At 33.3% G+C, this 16,377-nt stretch overlaps 1 protein-coding gene and 1 long non-coding RNA gene across 6 annotated transcripts in view; both read left to right on the top strand.

Annotated features, from left to right (window-relative positions):
- The window catches only part of LOC133518813 (uncharacterized), a 113,811-nt gene extending 98,474 nt beyond the window's left edge, over window positions 1-15,337 (top strand). The window contains exons 3-4 of the long non-coding RNA XR_009799536.1: window positions 4,407-4,458; window positions 14,768-15,337. This is a non-coding gene — a long non-coding RNA (uncharacterized LOC133518813). The remainder of the gene's footprint in view (window positions 1-4,406; window positions 4,459-14,767) is intronic.
- LOC133518806 (mucin-2) overlaps window positions 1-16,377 on the top strand; it is a 167,387-nt gene that overhangs the window by 108,374 nt on the left and 42,636 nt on the right. The window lies entirely within an intron of this gene.

The following is a 16,377-nucleotide window of genomic DNA, read 5'->3' as shown; positions in this document are numbered from 1 at the left end:
AATTTTCTGATATTATCAACATTTTTCAAATATAATTATTAATAACAACGTAATTTTACGTTTGCCGAAAAGGTAAAAAAAACGCGATCGGAAATTTCAATAGAAATGGAGTAAATTAACGAACATAATATGTAAATTATTGTTTAGCTGTTTCTACATAATAACATCAAGTCTACGGGCAGTCTAGCACAAAATTTTAAATTGTACAAAGGTAGGTTATTATTAGTTTAGTAATCATTTATTGTGTCATACAAATTGCCAATAAATAAGTGGAAATGTATTTCATCAGGCCATTACTTTAATAAGGACAGACCTAAGAGTCCGCAATAGTCATCTTTCTTCATTTTATAAGTAATTATTCTACTATTAGTTACCCGACTACGGCAAAGCTCAAAGAAAGGTTTATGATTTGTGTGTATATTTGTATTCATATGAAGGAATGTCAATATGAGGTGTATGTGGTGAGGTATGAGGTGGTCACGTATGAGGTGTCTATCTATTTTATGACCGAAGTAGGTACGTAGAAATATACGTAGAAAAGAAGAAAAACTTTTTTCAACCACAACTTATATGCATGGTTATACAAACAATTGAGATAAAGCAAAACAAAAGTAACATAAGCAATTACCGAAAAGAAGTCCTATGTAGCTAGCAGCAGGGTAAAAGTTTCTCAAACTCTTTTATTTATTAATTCTACTGTAAGTATCTCCTAAGTTACGTGTGTTTTGTTTTGTTCCCTAAACTTCATCGTCTCTGGCCTGGCCAACGTAAGTATATATCGGGTTAGGTCATTCATAATAAATGTCTTATTTAACCCAAGTCCTGAACCAGAACCAAATGGTTTCACGCACGAACACCGATTTTGATTAGTGTTTTGTTCATGGTACAGTCAGCATCAAATAGACAATGACGACTAAAGAGGCCCAATATTTTTAACTGCCTCAAAATAAGTGTTGACAATTTATTAATAGCAAATTTAATAATTTTAAAGGTTATCATCAAATAAAGAGGGTCAGTGGAAAAAACCGTTCTATGCGAGAAACAAAACTAATTTTGAATAGAATATTGTACTGCAGTTCATTTAATGACATTCACGGCGCGTCAGTCATCATATTCTTTGGGCAAGCTTGTTTTTCTTTAATATCAGTACCTGTAGAAACTCCATGAGGTCTATTCTAATAGTAATGTCTTGTTATCTATTTTAGCTGTTAGCAGTGAAAATTTTTCAACCAGAACCTCCACTGTTCAGTTTGAACTACCCACTGAAGCCGGTGGAAATCGATTTCTATCGATGCCTTTCCTTTCGAAAATTACGCGGAAGTAATATTGATTTTACTCCATGTCTTATTTCATTAAAATGTGCCTCGAGGTTAAAACCACCAAAACCAATTATTATTAAAATAAAATATAGAAAACAGTGACATTGATCCGGAAATATAAATGCTTGTTATATCATTCCTCATATCACAGCTGTTCAGCTCAGATGTGGAATGTGGAGTAAATAATTGTAGAGTTACACTTAGTTAATTTGTATATTTAGGATTGTTTAAATAAAAATAAATAAAGTAATTTAGTTTTCATGATATATACATATTTTTTGCCAGAGTATTCATAGCTTTCCCATAACTTTCTGTACCTTATATTATTTTCTATTATGTGTTCGTTAATGTTCGATTTTCCAAAGGATTATCACATAATAAATTCGCGAAAATATCTTGAGAAACTTAACACTCGCAAATAACTAACTTTTGGCCAAAATAAACTAATAACCTGACAAAGTATATTTCTAAAAATGGAAAGCTTAAGCTTTATGTTTATAAACTCACTTATATTCGTTTTGTACATAATTTATAAGGGCAACATTTAACATGCTTTTGCTTAAATCGGACGTCAGCCATACTTACAAGAAGGACTTGAAAGCGTAAAAGGAATTTAAACTAAATAATCTGACAAGTATGTTTGAATGCTCTTTAATTGGCGCCTTATGTATCACCTCGGGGCATCCAGTTATCCGCCATATACCGACGCGAGTGCGAAATATTAAATGATTAATGATTAGGGGACTATTCAGATAGCTTACTTGGTATGGGTGAGTCTAGCACCAGGCGAGCCAATATTGGCTGTCTGTGGGACAGCACCAATGGGATACATTAGTTGTTTAATAGTTGATTCTATTTCAAATAATATCTCGGATGGAACCAACATTTAGGTGTACGAAATTGTACATATTTTAGTTCATAGAGAGTAGGTAGATAATAAAAATAGTATTAAAATGAGGGCCTACTCGCGTACTCTTGTGTATGTGTTTTTTAGTGTGTTGCGAAATTTGTATTTTATAGGTATTGTGCTCCAATCAATGTTATCCGCAAAGCCAGTGTCTATTTGAGAGAGACGTAGTTCAGTATATCTTATTTTGAAAAAGTTATCTGTGATATTCATTATATTCCATTTTAGCGGTATGATAACCCACATAGTCCAATAGAGCATTATTTGGCCATAATTGGCAACATAATACGTCCTGTCATTTTAGTTTCTGACAATTATAAACAGAGATTACTAGTTTCTGGTAGTTGCTAATCTCGAGGTTACAGTTACATTGGTTTCACCGAGTATATAACTGAGTAAGCAATGCGAATACATCAAGACACTGCCTATTCGCTCCGGATTTGTACGTGTACAGTAATTTACTAGGCCTGCTCGTGATTTGGCTATTTGTTGGCATGTTTGCAATGCCTATAATTTACTTCAAGCGTTGAGCATGCTGCACTTAATCTTACTAATGAGTGGTAGAATTAGGACTTTGAGGTAAAATCTTAACGTCGATAAATCAATTTGAACCGTTGCAATAAGGTAAACAAAAGGAATAGAAAACTGTACACTCTTAACTACTCCTTAATTAGGTGACAAAAATTCTTAAGACCTATTTAGACAAGTTTTAAAGCTGTCTAAATAGGACATTAGACTTGTACGTATGGCGTGTATCAACTAGTAACGAAGTATTTTTGAGTAATTAACCTGCGCGGAACTTAAACCCTCATCATTAGACCAAAGATTTTTCAATAGTTCGATATTAAGTAGTTCTTTTCATAAAATGAGCAAGAATACTATTGAACCATTTCTTATTAATAATTATTAACCGAAAATTTCTTATTAATAACAAACCAAGACCAAGACCAAGAGTAAATAAATCAATATTAACAAGGATATAATCCGCAAAGAAATAGGTATATTTACCTAATGTGGAACGTTAATTTTTTTCTTAAGTCAGTTAAAGGGAGCAAAAATCTTAGTCCATGACCGCTTTGTTACTGTAAGTTTTCATAATCTTATTTTATATTGTTCTACTTCTCAGGTAGTAAAAAATAATTGTATCTTACTAAAATGCAAGTTTCATGTTACAGTTTATGGTCTATTATGTTACAAGTTTTGTCGTAAATTTGTTTGCTAATTTAAATGAGAACATGGAAACGGAATTACGTTTCATAATAATTTATTTATTGTTCGTATGATACGAAATTAAGAGCCCTATCGTTTTATGACGGTTACATAAACATCAAATTTTAATTAAATTTAACAATAAGCGAAGTTTATATTAACATATATTTTATCTCAAACAACTAAATTGAATCGGGCAGAGGATTATGGAATTAGGTACCTGTAGTTCGACGTCATCTTGGTTCAGGGTTCTGGACAAACAAAATTTTTTTTTTAATAAATATTATAATACATTATTACACAAATTGACTCAGTCCCACAGTAAGCTCAATAAGACTTGTGTTGTGGATACTTAGACAACTATGTATGTATTACACTTATACATACTTTTAAATAGAATAGAATAGATTAGAATAGAATTTGTTTTATTCATAAACACACAAACACTAAAAAACATGCATAAAAGAGAGCGTAGTGAGAGTAAAGTCTATCTAAGTCATCTCAGCATGTTGCTGGCGACTTCCAGCGCTGATCTGCCGATGATACTATTGAGTGCGAAATAATCACGGAAGGTAACAGACAAAAGGAAAGAAACATAAAATAAACCGAAATACATAGAAAACTCCCATGACTTAGGAAGAAATATCCGTGCTCATCACACAAATAGATCAGGATCTGAACCTGGGACCATCGGCTTCATAGGCAGTGTCACTAAAGCCCACTAGGCCAGACAGGTCGTTAAACATTATATAACTATATTACTAAACTAATCTTAATATTTCTTATCATAAACATTATCATAATAATATTTGTTGCTTTGGATAAGATTCTTGTTTGCAAATATTATTATCAGACATGTTGGATTGTTCATTTGTGGTTGGTGCATGAGATAATGTATCAATTAATTCAAGTCAATGATGCGAATTACGTACTATTCAAATGAAGCTAATGTGTTGAACTTTTTGTTACAGGTAAAGTTAACCGACACGTCTAAACTGATGAATATCTTAGTTGATGAAGCAAGTAAGTGAAAACCGGTGATTGTGTAAAACTGCGATTCTGCGGTGAACTATGGCCTACCCACACGCAAACCTTTTGAGGCCATTGTTTAGAAGCGGGACACGCGACTTTATGCTCACAACTACTAGATTAATTAGTGTTTTATTGGCAATAATATTGAAAAAGGATGTTTACTTAATTAGTAGCTTTATTTGGTGTATGTTATTACAACACAAAAGGCCAAGACGTACTTAGGTCGGGAATGAGTAATTGCTAAGAGCTAAAAGATCTCGGAAAAATATAATATAGAAATATTTTAGTACTTATACATTTTCGATTGCGCCAACGATTCGCTGAGTCCCTGTACACTGTGACCACACATTACATTATGTGGGAATACAAGTAATCGTAATAAGTTTTTGATTTAAAAAAAAATTTTTTGGTACATTGACTTCCTACAGGCATATAATACTCATCGAGACAATTTAAAAAATCGCAAGAACAATTTGGTTGCGTTGTTCTATTACAGAGTTCCCATGACCACCTCCTGTTCCCATCATCAGATCAGCTCGATGGTACCATAATATAATATTGTCACCCGACTTACATTAGTATGCAAAAATTGAGCACGGTCCGAGAAGTATTTAGCTTGCAAAATTAGAGCCGTACAAACATACATAGTTACATTGCAAGTTAAATAAAAGCTTGTAAAAATAGTACTTAAACACAAATAGTCACTTTTTCATCCAAGAAACAAAACCTACGAGTATCTCATGTAATTTGATCGTGATAACAACCCAGTGGTTTAATTAACTCTCAATGATAATTTAAGATCACAACTAAAACCGCAAATAAAGCCTTGATTTAACGATGTCATATACATTCGTGCTAACCTAAATATCTCCGGCGACAATGACTAGGTCCGGGCGCCAAGGTTTATCTCCTCAAGCTATCAAGGTTCAGCTAAATCCGTGTGACATATAGGTACTTGACTAAATACTTACGTACAAAGTAGTTGACTGTTGACAGAATTGTGTGCGCAGACTGTCCCTATTATTGGCGTATCCTTTACTATTTCACGTGCAATAGGTTTTTATTAGTTTTTAATGAGTTTATGGAACAGTTCTTATGATTTGTATGCAAGTTATAATAAACAGGCAAATAATCGAAAAAATGTTTCCGCTGGTTTGCAGGAAAACGAAACGTATTTAAAGTTCCTATTATTAAAGCGAGGGAATTAAAATCGATTAAAATATACTGCGTGACATAAACGTGAATTTTCTTCATTGAGTTATTAAATATTACTCTAGGGAAGCCATACTAAACAATGAAATTTTCGCAAAACGCCGTAAGCGCCGGAAATTTCATAGCGCTTACGCGTTTAGGTCACGGGATTCACGCTCCGCTTCTATGGTTTGTTGTCAAAACAACAACAACTCATGGCGTAGAATGTAAGAACATGTTACATGTGTAATGTAATGTAATGTGTGGTGTAAGTAAAATGTACGCACTTAAAATTACCTACAGGCTGTTTACCACTACATTTTGCAAATAAATATATCTTTATCTTTAAAATCCTGGTTCTCTGTACCGGCCAAGCCATACATTTACACTAAGGTATAGACTTTGTGAACTTAGGTCTTGTAAAGTTAGAAGCTTGGCTCTAACTACAAGAGATATGATAACTTTTTGACAGTGCGAGCCTTATGGTTTCGTCTTGGCAACATTTTACATGAAAATGTTTTTGATGGGATACATTATGTTCGGTTCCGTTCACATTCGCAAAACTAGATCACATTATGATGGTATCATCACCAACTTTACAAGATATTTTGCATCCATAGCACTATGTCAACAAATCATTGTCATTCGTTTCGCTCCGCAGGGAGTTTCTTTGCTTAGATACCTAAGTGTTAACTCACGAAGCAACTAATCTCCGTTCTTGACCTACTCGGTAACTAGCGAAAACACAGTTATTGCATCTCTCGTAATTGCAGGAACTATTAGTAATTTACCTCGGTGTTTAGGCTTTAATTCACAAACTAGCGTTTCATTGGATTTGGTCACGTGAACTTTGGTAGAATTTATAACAAGAGTAATATTTTATACAGTAAATTTACATACATAAATGCAGACTATACGGAACTGTAATATAGGAAAATATGGTAAATAATGAATGATATTACTTACCTCTTATTAAGATATACAATGTGTCTCTACCCTCTGGACATAGAAGATTAGGATGTGTCGATTAGGGTATTTCTAACCTATGTATGTACAAAAACTCATTCCAAACGGATCAGTATAAACGGAGAAATTAATGATTTACAATTTAATACTTAGGAACAGCCTGTATGTAGATACACGGCAATGAAAGAGTATGTCATGTCACTAGTTAGATTAAGTTCGCCTTTGTTGTATTTAATTTACTCTGTAACTGTGTTTTTCGTGTTTTTATTTCTATTTACATTAAAGTATATTCATACATACATACATACACACCAGTGTTACTTTAATTTTATCGTCATTGTAAACAACTAATACAGTATAATCCTATTTATTGAATTTAACTATTTTTTTTATGTTTATGTAATCAAATAATTTACCATATTAGAACATTCCTGAAAATAAACTTTAATTGGAATCTCGGTCAATGTTCAGAGAGTAGAGTACACGTTGTATGAAGTCAACCTTTGAAATGTAAATATATAATACAAGTGAGTTTTGTTTCAAATCATTAAACAAACTTATTGTTCGTATTTTGTGCATAACAAAAATGTTAAATTAGTTTTTAACAAGCAGAAACGTCTGTCAACGATGCTATTAAGCTTAGAATAAATTTAAAAGTGGAAAAATTACTGTCTTGGGTGAGACTTGAACTCATGGCATCTGGATCGATACTCCAGCGCTCTGCCATCTGAGCCACTAAGACCTCATCCATAGGCAGCAAATTTTTCCACCATACGGGTCTAGGGAACCCTAGCGACACCTACCGTAAGAACGTTACACTTCTTAGACGGCTACTGCAGTTGCAAGTCATATTGGAAATTCACCAGTAACGATGTGCTACCCATACTAAATTAATTTTTAACAAGCAGAAACGTCTGTGAAAAGCAGAAAAGTGGAAAAATTACTGTAAAAAAATTTATTCTAAGCAAAAATGTTTTTCCCAAGGATTAGTACATAACTATTCTTGATCTCATCACTGCTTAATTGCAACTGATCTCAATATCAATTATTGAGCATTAGCCATGCCACACCCATATTGTAAGATTTTATTAACCAATTTATAAAGACTTAAATTGATACATTTGCCCCTGAATCTATTAAAACATTGCACTTCGATTTGTAGTGTAATTATGATGATTATAAATACTGATGTGTCTTTAAAACTGGCAATAAATTCTCATTAATAAATACGCAGTTTCCATTAAGTTTTAAGGATAACCAGTAATTACGGCAATTTAATAAAATAACATCTTGAACAGTTACAAATACGGAATAGCGCAGGAAACGAAACGCATTTTTGATGCTCTTAATAAGGACAACCTTGATTACAACATTCATAACATTAACATAAATTCGAACGATGGTCGATTAATATAAATTGCTGATCAAAGTGCTACCGGAATTCATTTTAATTGTACAGGAACAAAAGAACATAAAAGTAAGCGATTTTTAAGAATTCGACTCCCGAGATTTACTTTTTTGATTACGTATTTTTTTGGGGATGCTGATCTCTGCCTACAGCGGAATGTACAACATTAATAATCACTTCAATAAACGCTTGTTCGTAGTCGCTATCCTCCAAGTAGAATTTATAATTTAAAAATATACGGTCTCATTGGATGGATAATTGAATTTACTTCAAACGAATAGTTTACATCTATTTTAAGCGAATGATGTCTAGAACAGAAAATTAATACTGATTTTGCTTATTACGTAATCACATATATCACACTGGCTGCAAGTGTTAATTTTAATGATTTACAATGTATATGTTAAAATAGAACTATAATATATACGAATAAAACACAACTCTTCATAATGTAACCGCGCTAAAAATTATGGAGCGTTGTGTTTATTCAACGCCTGACTGACATAATGTATGTACCTACGCAGCTAAGTCATAATTTAATATTTCTGATGTATGAGGTGACTTTGTTTGCTGCACGCAAAGCGCGTGTATGCGTGTAAGCTTAAGAGTACAGACGAGAATGTACAGCGAGCTGCAAAATTGCACGGACACACTATTAATGGAACTCATTCATAAAGAAACCATGCACTTTTGCAGTTGGGTGTATACTGGGTGTGTGCGTCCGTTCACATGTTAATTATAAATATTTCTAGTTAGACATATATTTACTCAAAAGAATTTTACATGTCACTTAATGAGTAGGTAGTTTAAAATACAGAACAAATAAAAAGTAATTATAATTTGTGAGCTAACATTAATAGTTGTCGCAGAAAAAGCTATAGATTAAAACAAAGTTTCTAAAACTAAAAAAATAATATATCAGGTAGGAGTAAAACAAAATTTTAATGTTATTAGCATTGGCACCGGGCATTTACTAATGAAGTAATGAAATAAGTGCTAGGGCTAGGTATGTTTTCAAAAGGTATTTCATATTAAGAACTTATATTTCAGCTTGTTTATTTCCACAATCTAAAATTATGCTAGCCTAACCAGACTCATAATAATAGCCTATTATAAAACAATAACCACTATTAGAGCCGAATTTGCACTCGTTTGACGTTTGACTAACGTCTCGGGTAATAATAAACACCATTTAAGGTTGCATATGGCGGCCGTGGTTTACCGGATACGACCAGGTGGCAAAGTTGCTTAACAGTCTCCCATTAATCGTTCACGACTAGTTGACTACAATGTATTAAGTAGATACTTTGGTAAACGATTATTTAATATGTAATAAAGTAGTACGAGTATTAGGGCCGTTACGCACTGTCGACTAGCCGCCGGCGACTTGGTCTCTCGGCGACCAAAACATAAGGCAACTACCTATAAGGCCAGGGGACCAAGCTGAGCGTCGTGTTTCTTGTACATTTGTGCAGAATGTTGTTTCATACAGAGATATATTTGCTGACTATTTTACGATTCAGTCCATTATGTTTTTTTTCGTTCGTCTGGTAATCTTTCACCTTCAAATAACTCGACGATTTATTTTCACTGTTTTTATTTCAAATCCCAATTGGAATATTGGTCATTGGATAAATCCCAAATAGCTTTTCGCGTAATTGTATTTCGAAAATATATTTTTAAGTCTGAGCCATTTTTGTGCGCGACATCCGGTCGTCTCAATAGTTGCTCGTAGTGTGAACGCTTCCATTTGAACCGGTGTTTCTGGTGGTCGCCAGTGACCAGCAGTCGCTCGTGTGTCGCCACTATGCAGCCAGTCGCCAGGCGAGGTAAACGCCTATATAAACTATAGAATGTCACAGTCACCCGGCGACCAGCCGACAGTGCGTATTAATTCTAATATTTGTTATCACATGGTGCTTTCCATTCTTTATTAAATTAATATTTTGCGTTTTTAATTACGCCCTTTTAATACCTTAGAAAATGATTTCCTTATCCTACAATTTACCGCGCAACCTATTGCTAAGGAGCGCTTTCAAAATAGTAAATGTTTAATAAGAAGGTCTTGTCATCACTAGCCATTATAGGTTCCGAATCACTAGTTTCAGTTGACGTAGTTATAGGCCCTATGAAAATTTCCCCTAAGTCAAATTTTCAGAGGCCTACGCTAATATATCAATAATGAATCTCCGTAATGCATTTCAAACACACAATATAACGCATAATGAATAGTCCATCAAATATTACCTAACTTATCATACGATCACTTTTTCCAAATTAACTACTAATCCGACATTCTGCTTGTTATTCTTGTATTAGACTTTTTGAATAATGAAAAGCGTTATGTAATTATTTATGCTTCATATTAGGTCAAACACAGTTTGAACATTTTGTAATTTTGCATGTTAAATAATGATCAAAAACCCATATCGTGTTCGTGACATCGTGGACCCATAGCATAGCCACATGCCGGATAACTTGCACAACTCACGTCGGCAGGTCCCGTCACGATGACAGCCTGACAGGGAGAATGGTCTTTCTGTCCGGTTGGTTACGCTCCGCCAAATTGTTAATATAGTCGGCACAACGTAAGGATTGATTTTATGCAGATATGACAATTCATATACCTGTATACATATGAAGCTAAGGCTTTCAGTTAAACGGTAGAACTTAGCTTCATATAAATTAAGAGTCGATTCATAATTGTCAAATATCAATTCTTACCTTACGCCGACTTTAAATCGCTAGTTAGCCAAGGTTGTTGGATACCGAGCTAAGTGACTCTGTTTACCGGTTTACCGTCCGGTAAATTACTATTTAGCAAGTAAATGTGAATGAAATTAGGACTTTTGATTTAAGTAATTAATTTAAATGTTTGTATGTATGTATGTTTGTATGTACTTACCTATATAGGTAGGTAGGTAAAAATATGATTAACTTTTATAATAATTAGTCCTAAAGGTAATTGTGCAGCGGATGCACTCAGTCATGCTATATAAATTACTTATAGTAATTTCTATTATTACCTATAAAAAATAATCATATAAAATATAGCATTGTCAAATTCTATTAACATTAAACAGAAATAAATATTCAATCGATCAAACAGTTTTAACATGCTATTTATTTAAACTGTGTACCATTTAGTGCAAAAGTTTTCTATAATCAGATAAATACTTAATGTAAAATATCTATGTCCAATTTCATAAACGCTGTTAACGAACAAGTTAGGTTTAAAGAACTTTCTCAAAGAAATTTACATTTGACTTAATGAGAAAAATTACATAAAATTAAAATTATATTTTATATGTATAGCTTGAATTACAAGCGCATCAAAAGAATAGTTTACATTAGTAGGTACTCACTATTTTATCTATAAAAAAAAACTAATATTAATTATTATAGGTACTTACATGTACATGCAACATACGTTTAAGTGGGTATTTTGCAAATCGCAAAAGTTAACTGCTGTTGCTCAATAGCCACAATCAATACGTAATCCGCCAGCTACAAAGCGGCATATTTCTGAAGTCTAATATTTATCGTATAAGTTACCTAGGACATGTTCATAGGTAGCTATGATATGTATATCTACGAACCTTATGCATTACATAAATGACATTATCTTAGCTGTCTACCCAACAATGTCCAAGCAGTGTAAAGCAGCACGTCCACCAATTGACCGATCAGCTGTCGATGCATTGCGCAATGATCAGGCGCAACTTCCTTCCTAGCTGATTGACATGGCATTTATTCACGAAATAGGATGACTAGTGGCAGACTTATGTCGATGTGTCAAGATTTTCTATGGAGCTTATCATGAAGATTGGAGACATGTTTAGGTAACAGGTCAGGCCGCGTGTTGCAACTTCAGTTAATTGCAAGATAAGTATGTTGGAATCGCGCGTGGCATATTGAAAAAAAAAAAACTAACCTAATACCAGAAAGTAAAACACCTTTTATTTATTTTTCTACTCATCGACTGTAATAGTTGAATTAAGATTTCGTATACCAAACTATAATTGCCTCCTTTTCATGTATGGGCTCTCAACTCAACTATAAAATTTCTTTCGATACGCTGTAGTCAACTATAAAAAAAATATAAATCACGTGCCGCCGCGTTTTCAATCTTGTACCCCACTTAGGCAACTCAGGAACCTTCATTGCCTAAACACGGTACTCGACTGAAAAGCTCTCTATTATATCACGATTGTATAAAATACTATTTCGAAACAGCTGTTATTTTCGTAGCATTCATTTACAATTAATTTATAATTAAGTCAAACGAAATTATTTTTATCAACAGAGCGTTTATACAAACACTTGTAAGTACGAGTCTAATATTAGGACATAAGTTGTATCTCCATATCCCCCACCAAGTGCCAAAAATATGTATACACGACCTTATGGCCCATTATATTAGGGTAGTGTATACATATTTTTAGCACTTTGTCCGTATCGATATTTTCAGACGTGACCGTACCTAAGCATTCTATTCCTGCTAGGGTCTACATACTATGTCGTTCTATTATTGTTTCGAACCCTAAGATCCGCTTTCGGCGTACCTATTCCGTATTGCACACTATCTTCTGAGTACTTGAGGGTTACTCTATTGTGAGTTTGGCACTAGTACACATATATCATCGTATAGTAAAGCATGCATTTTTGCCACCAAATAGGTATGGCGCCATGCCAAAAAATAGTTTTCCAACTATTTTTCGCCGGCACATACTTTGAAAACAATAAAAACTTTAATCAATCGCTTTTGCCATTCATAAATTGAATTCGTCGAAACCCTTTCGCCGATCGGTTGCGCCGGCGCCGGTGTTTGCACACAGCAAGGTCGTGAGTGAATTAAATAGCGGCGGAAATGTAGGAAGGTTTGTGTCAGGCGTTCTAAACCTTTTAGAGCGAATGTCGGTCTAGTTTAGTTTAGATAATATGTAAATTGAGAGTAAATCGGATATGTTGCTAGATTCCATATTTTTTACCATATTAAAAAAAACTGGCTGGATAGACAAAGTAAGATACACTTAGTAAAGTAAAATCAGACACACTTTAATATTCATCTAAGATAATACTTCGAACAGCGACGCTATGGACACAGTCTATAGGTACATAATAAGTTTTTGGCTCTAAATTATTTTTTGGTACAAGCTTTTTACGCTGTACTTTTCGTACCACAGGCAACTAACTCATCGAGACAATTCTAAAAAACCAATCATAATTAGGTTGCGTTGTTCCATCACAGAGATCATCAGATCAGCTCGATGGTATCATAATATTGCGGTGTCATCCTACTCACATATGTATGCAAATTTTTAACTCTATCGGAAATCGGGAAGTTGGTAAAATGTAGCTTCCACGATTTGATCCACACTAACTAATTAACAGGGCATAAGTAAGAACTTTTAAAATTTAATTCATTTATAAATAGAATATAATGGATTATATCGTCTTCAAACTATTTTATTTCATTAATATTTGTCGCGCTAACACCACCGGTTGCACCATATACTTTTGGGTGCAAATACAATAAATTATGTGCTATATTAAAAACCTTTTTATTTTTCACTTAAAACAGCATTGAAGAGTAAGGTACACATTTTTTATGTCTAAAGACTTCGGAGATTCGTATTTTATCTATGGTCAGCCGCTTTAACAAAGAATACATAACAAAAAGGTTGGCATCCACTCAATCTAAGATTTTTTACATAAGTTGAAAGTGATACACATTTCTCTGCGTACGAAGTCAGGTCACGACTGCAGCCGCTGGCCTCCGAGCAGTGTTCTAATTGGTATAACTGCCGACACATGTATTGTTATCAAACTATTATATAAGTCGCCATTTTGCAACCTATTTTCTGTATGTGTGTTGTATTCGCAATAAGTAGGTATTTGTTTTCCTTGTGGGCGTAGATAGCCGGATATGTGAGGTATCTGGTCATTGTTTTTTGAGCAGTTTTAAAGTGATAAGGCTAATTCACAGCTTTTGAATCACAATTTGATCATAATAGGTTTTGTTTTAAGTAGTCATGTCACCGATGAACTATGAAATGCTGCGATGCTTATTACATTAAATAGGTACATCGTTCTTATTTGAATTTTAAGTAAAAGTTAAAGTAGGTGTCACTATCAAGAAACAGTTCCTCGTTGTTAGCAAAAAAGATACGCAAACAATTAAGACGAAACTGGACCGTCGCCCCGAAACCATCTTTCCATACAAAGGTAGTCCCCATTTTCGTCATAGGATATTAATATTATTGAAAATATTTAGATTTTTTTTTGTAAACCATTGAATATTAGGTACTTTAGTAATAAGTGTTCATAAGTGTCTTGTAAGTAACAATCTATGAATTTTAGAAACTATTTGATGTATAACACAGCTATGATTGCCATTTTTTTGTATATTTAATTATTATAAAAGTTTAGACCATTTAAACAATTGTACGGGATTCGTTTTTTGCTCGTAATTCTTATAATAATCAAAAAATCGAAAAAAAAGCTTAGCTATATCAAATGGTGTTAACATTCATTCTATAAAGGTTAATATCTAGAGAGGAAAATGGGGACTACGTTTGTATGGAGAAGTGCTCGTTCCCTTTCCTCTTAAGAAGCGCCTTCATAGTATATGTAGAAGTCTATAATATCATATTTGACTACGTGGTTGAGACGCAATTATATTTTCATTAATTTATAGAGTGAACCCACTAACCAGCTGTTTTTTCATTCCAGGTACATAATCGGGCGTTCGAAGAAAAAGTGAAACCACTTGACTTATCTACGCTACCAGTCTATCACTTATCTAAAGCCTTAAAAAATCTGTTTCACAAAGAAACCGAAAATGTTTTTTTTTTGTAACTACGCAATCAAATATCGTGATTTAAATTATCGAGACAATCACATCTCCCATTGAGTTAAAACTAGATTTAAATACGCTTTCCATTTAAATCGAGTAACTCTTTGTAGTAATCACACGATACGACTTACTTACTAGATATATATATATTGTAGATACGGATCCGTTCTTTACTGTAAACATTTTTATGGCGCAAGTTATAAACTTTTGATAAGTATAAAAATAATAATACAACGACCATATATTATTTTTATAGATGTTTATGATTCCCGAATAACTATCAGAACAACGTTTCGTGTATGACCTGTCTTTTGCACTTTTTAAATGGTATTTCATGTACTGCGAATAATTTGTTTATGGTTCTTCATCAAATTGAGCATGTAAATTCACGATTTATAGAATTATGATAATTATTTAAATGGTCATAAACTGAGAAGGCATGTAAAGTTTATTTTATTTCAAATTATCCACTTAAATTCATCAATAATATTTTGCCCGTACAGTAAGTGGGTGTTAATCGAAAGCTATTTTTCTTGTTATAATATTAGTCGCAATAACGCTCATTTGACAAAATTATTGAATTATATGTATAACAACACTTAATATATTAACATATGACGATTAACGATTAGTTGATCTAATAATATTTAGAGTAACCTTAAGTATAACGTTTATTTTATTTAGAGTACAATTGGTATAATCACGGAAGTACATAATCCCAAATATACTACATACTTAAAAAAACCATGTTCTACACATAACGAACTGCTATGTATAACTAAGTTAGGTTCTGTGACCCCTACACAAAACAAACCGCTCCTGTGACTCCTACATAAAACGAACCCCTACCCTACGCCAAACGAATTGCTACCAGGAATGTGGGTTAGGGTAGGTTAGAACTGAGACGCCTCCATAAAACGAATCGCAATCAGAAAAATAGGTTAGGTTAGGTTAAAATTTTAAATATGGGTTCATAAAAAATATCAGCAATATACTTGATAATTATATAATGTGACTTGTATATCACATGAGCATCATACCATAAAATATGTTGGTTATAAGAAATAAGTTTTATACCAAAGGGTAATTATATGGAATAAAATTATATATATATATATATATATATATATATATATATATATATATATATATTGTTTCAAACGTTTATTATATACAATGAGTGATTATACCCTTTGAAATTATATCAAATGTAGTTATATCTAAACAAAATATATTATCTATTTTACGAGTAATACCGATCATGACATTCATGACACACCCACGGTAAGTATAGTCTGTATTCTAGTATAACCCACCGTTACCATTGTTTCTATTCATATTATTATATCTATGCATTTATAGTTCCTTGAGAGTCAAATGTCTCAAATTCCGCATGCCCTACCTTAGACCACCGCGCGATGTTGCGACAGTCACGACCACGGTGTCACTGGCTGTCGTCGGCTCTGTCAGTCTACTCCCGTTGGTT

Source organism: Cydia pomonella, chromosome 6, assembly GCF_033807575.1.
Source record: "Cydia pomonella isolate Wapato2018A chromosome 6, ilCydPomo1, whole genome shotgun sequence".
NCBI lineage: Eukaryota > Metazoa > Arthropoda > Insecta > Lepidoptera > Tortricidae > Cydia > Cydia pomonella.
This window is presented reverse-complemented; position numbering and strand designations above follow the sequence as displayed.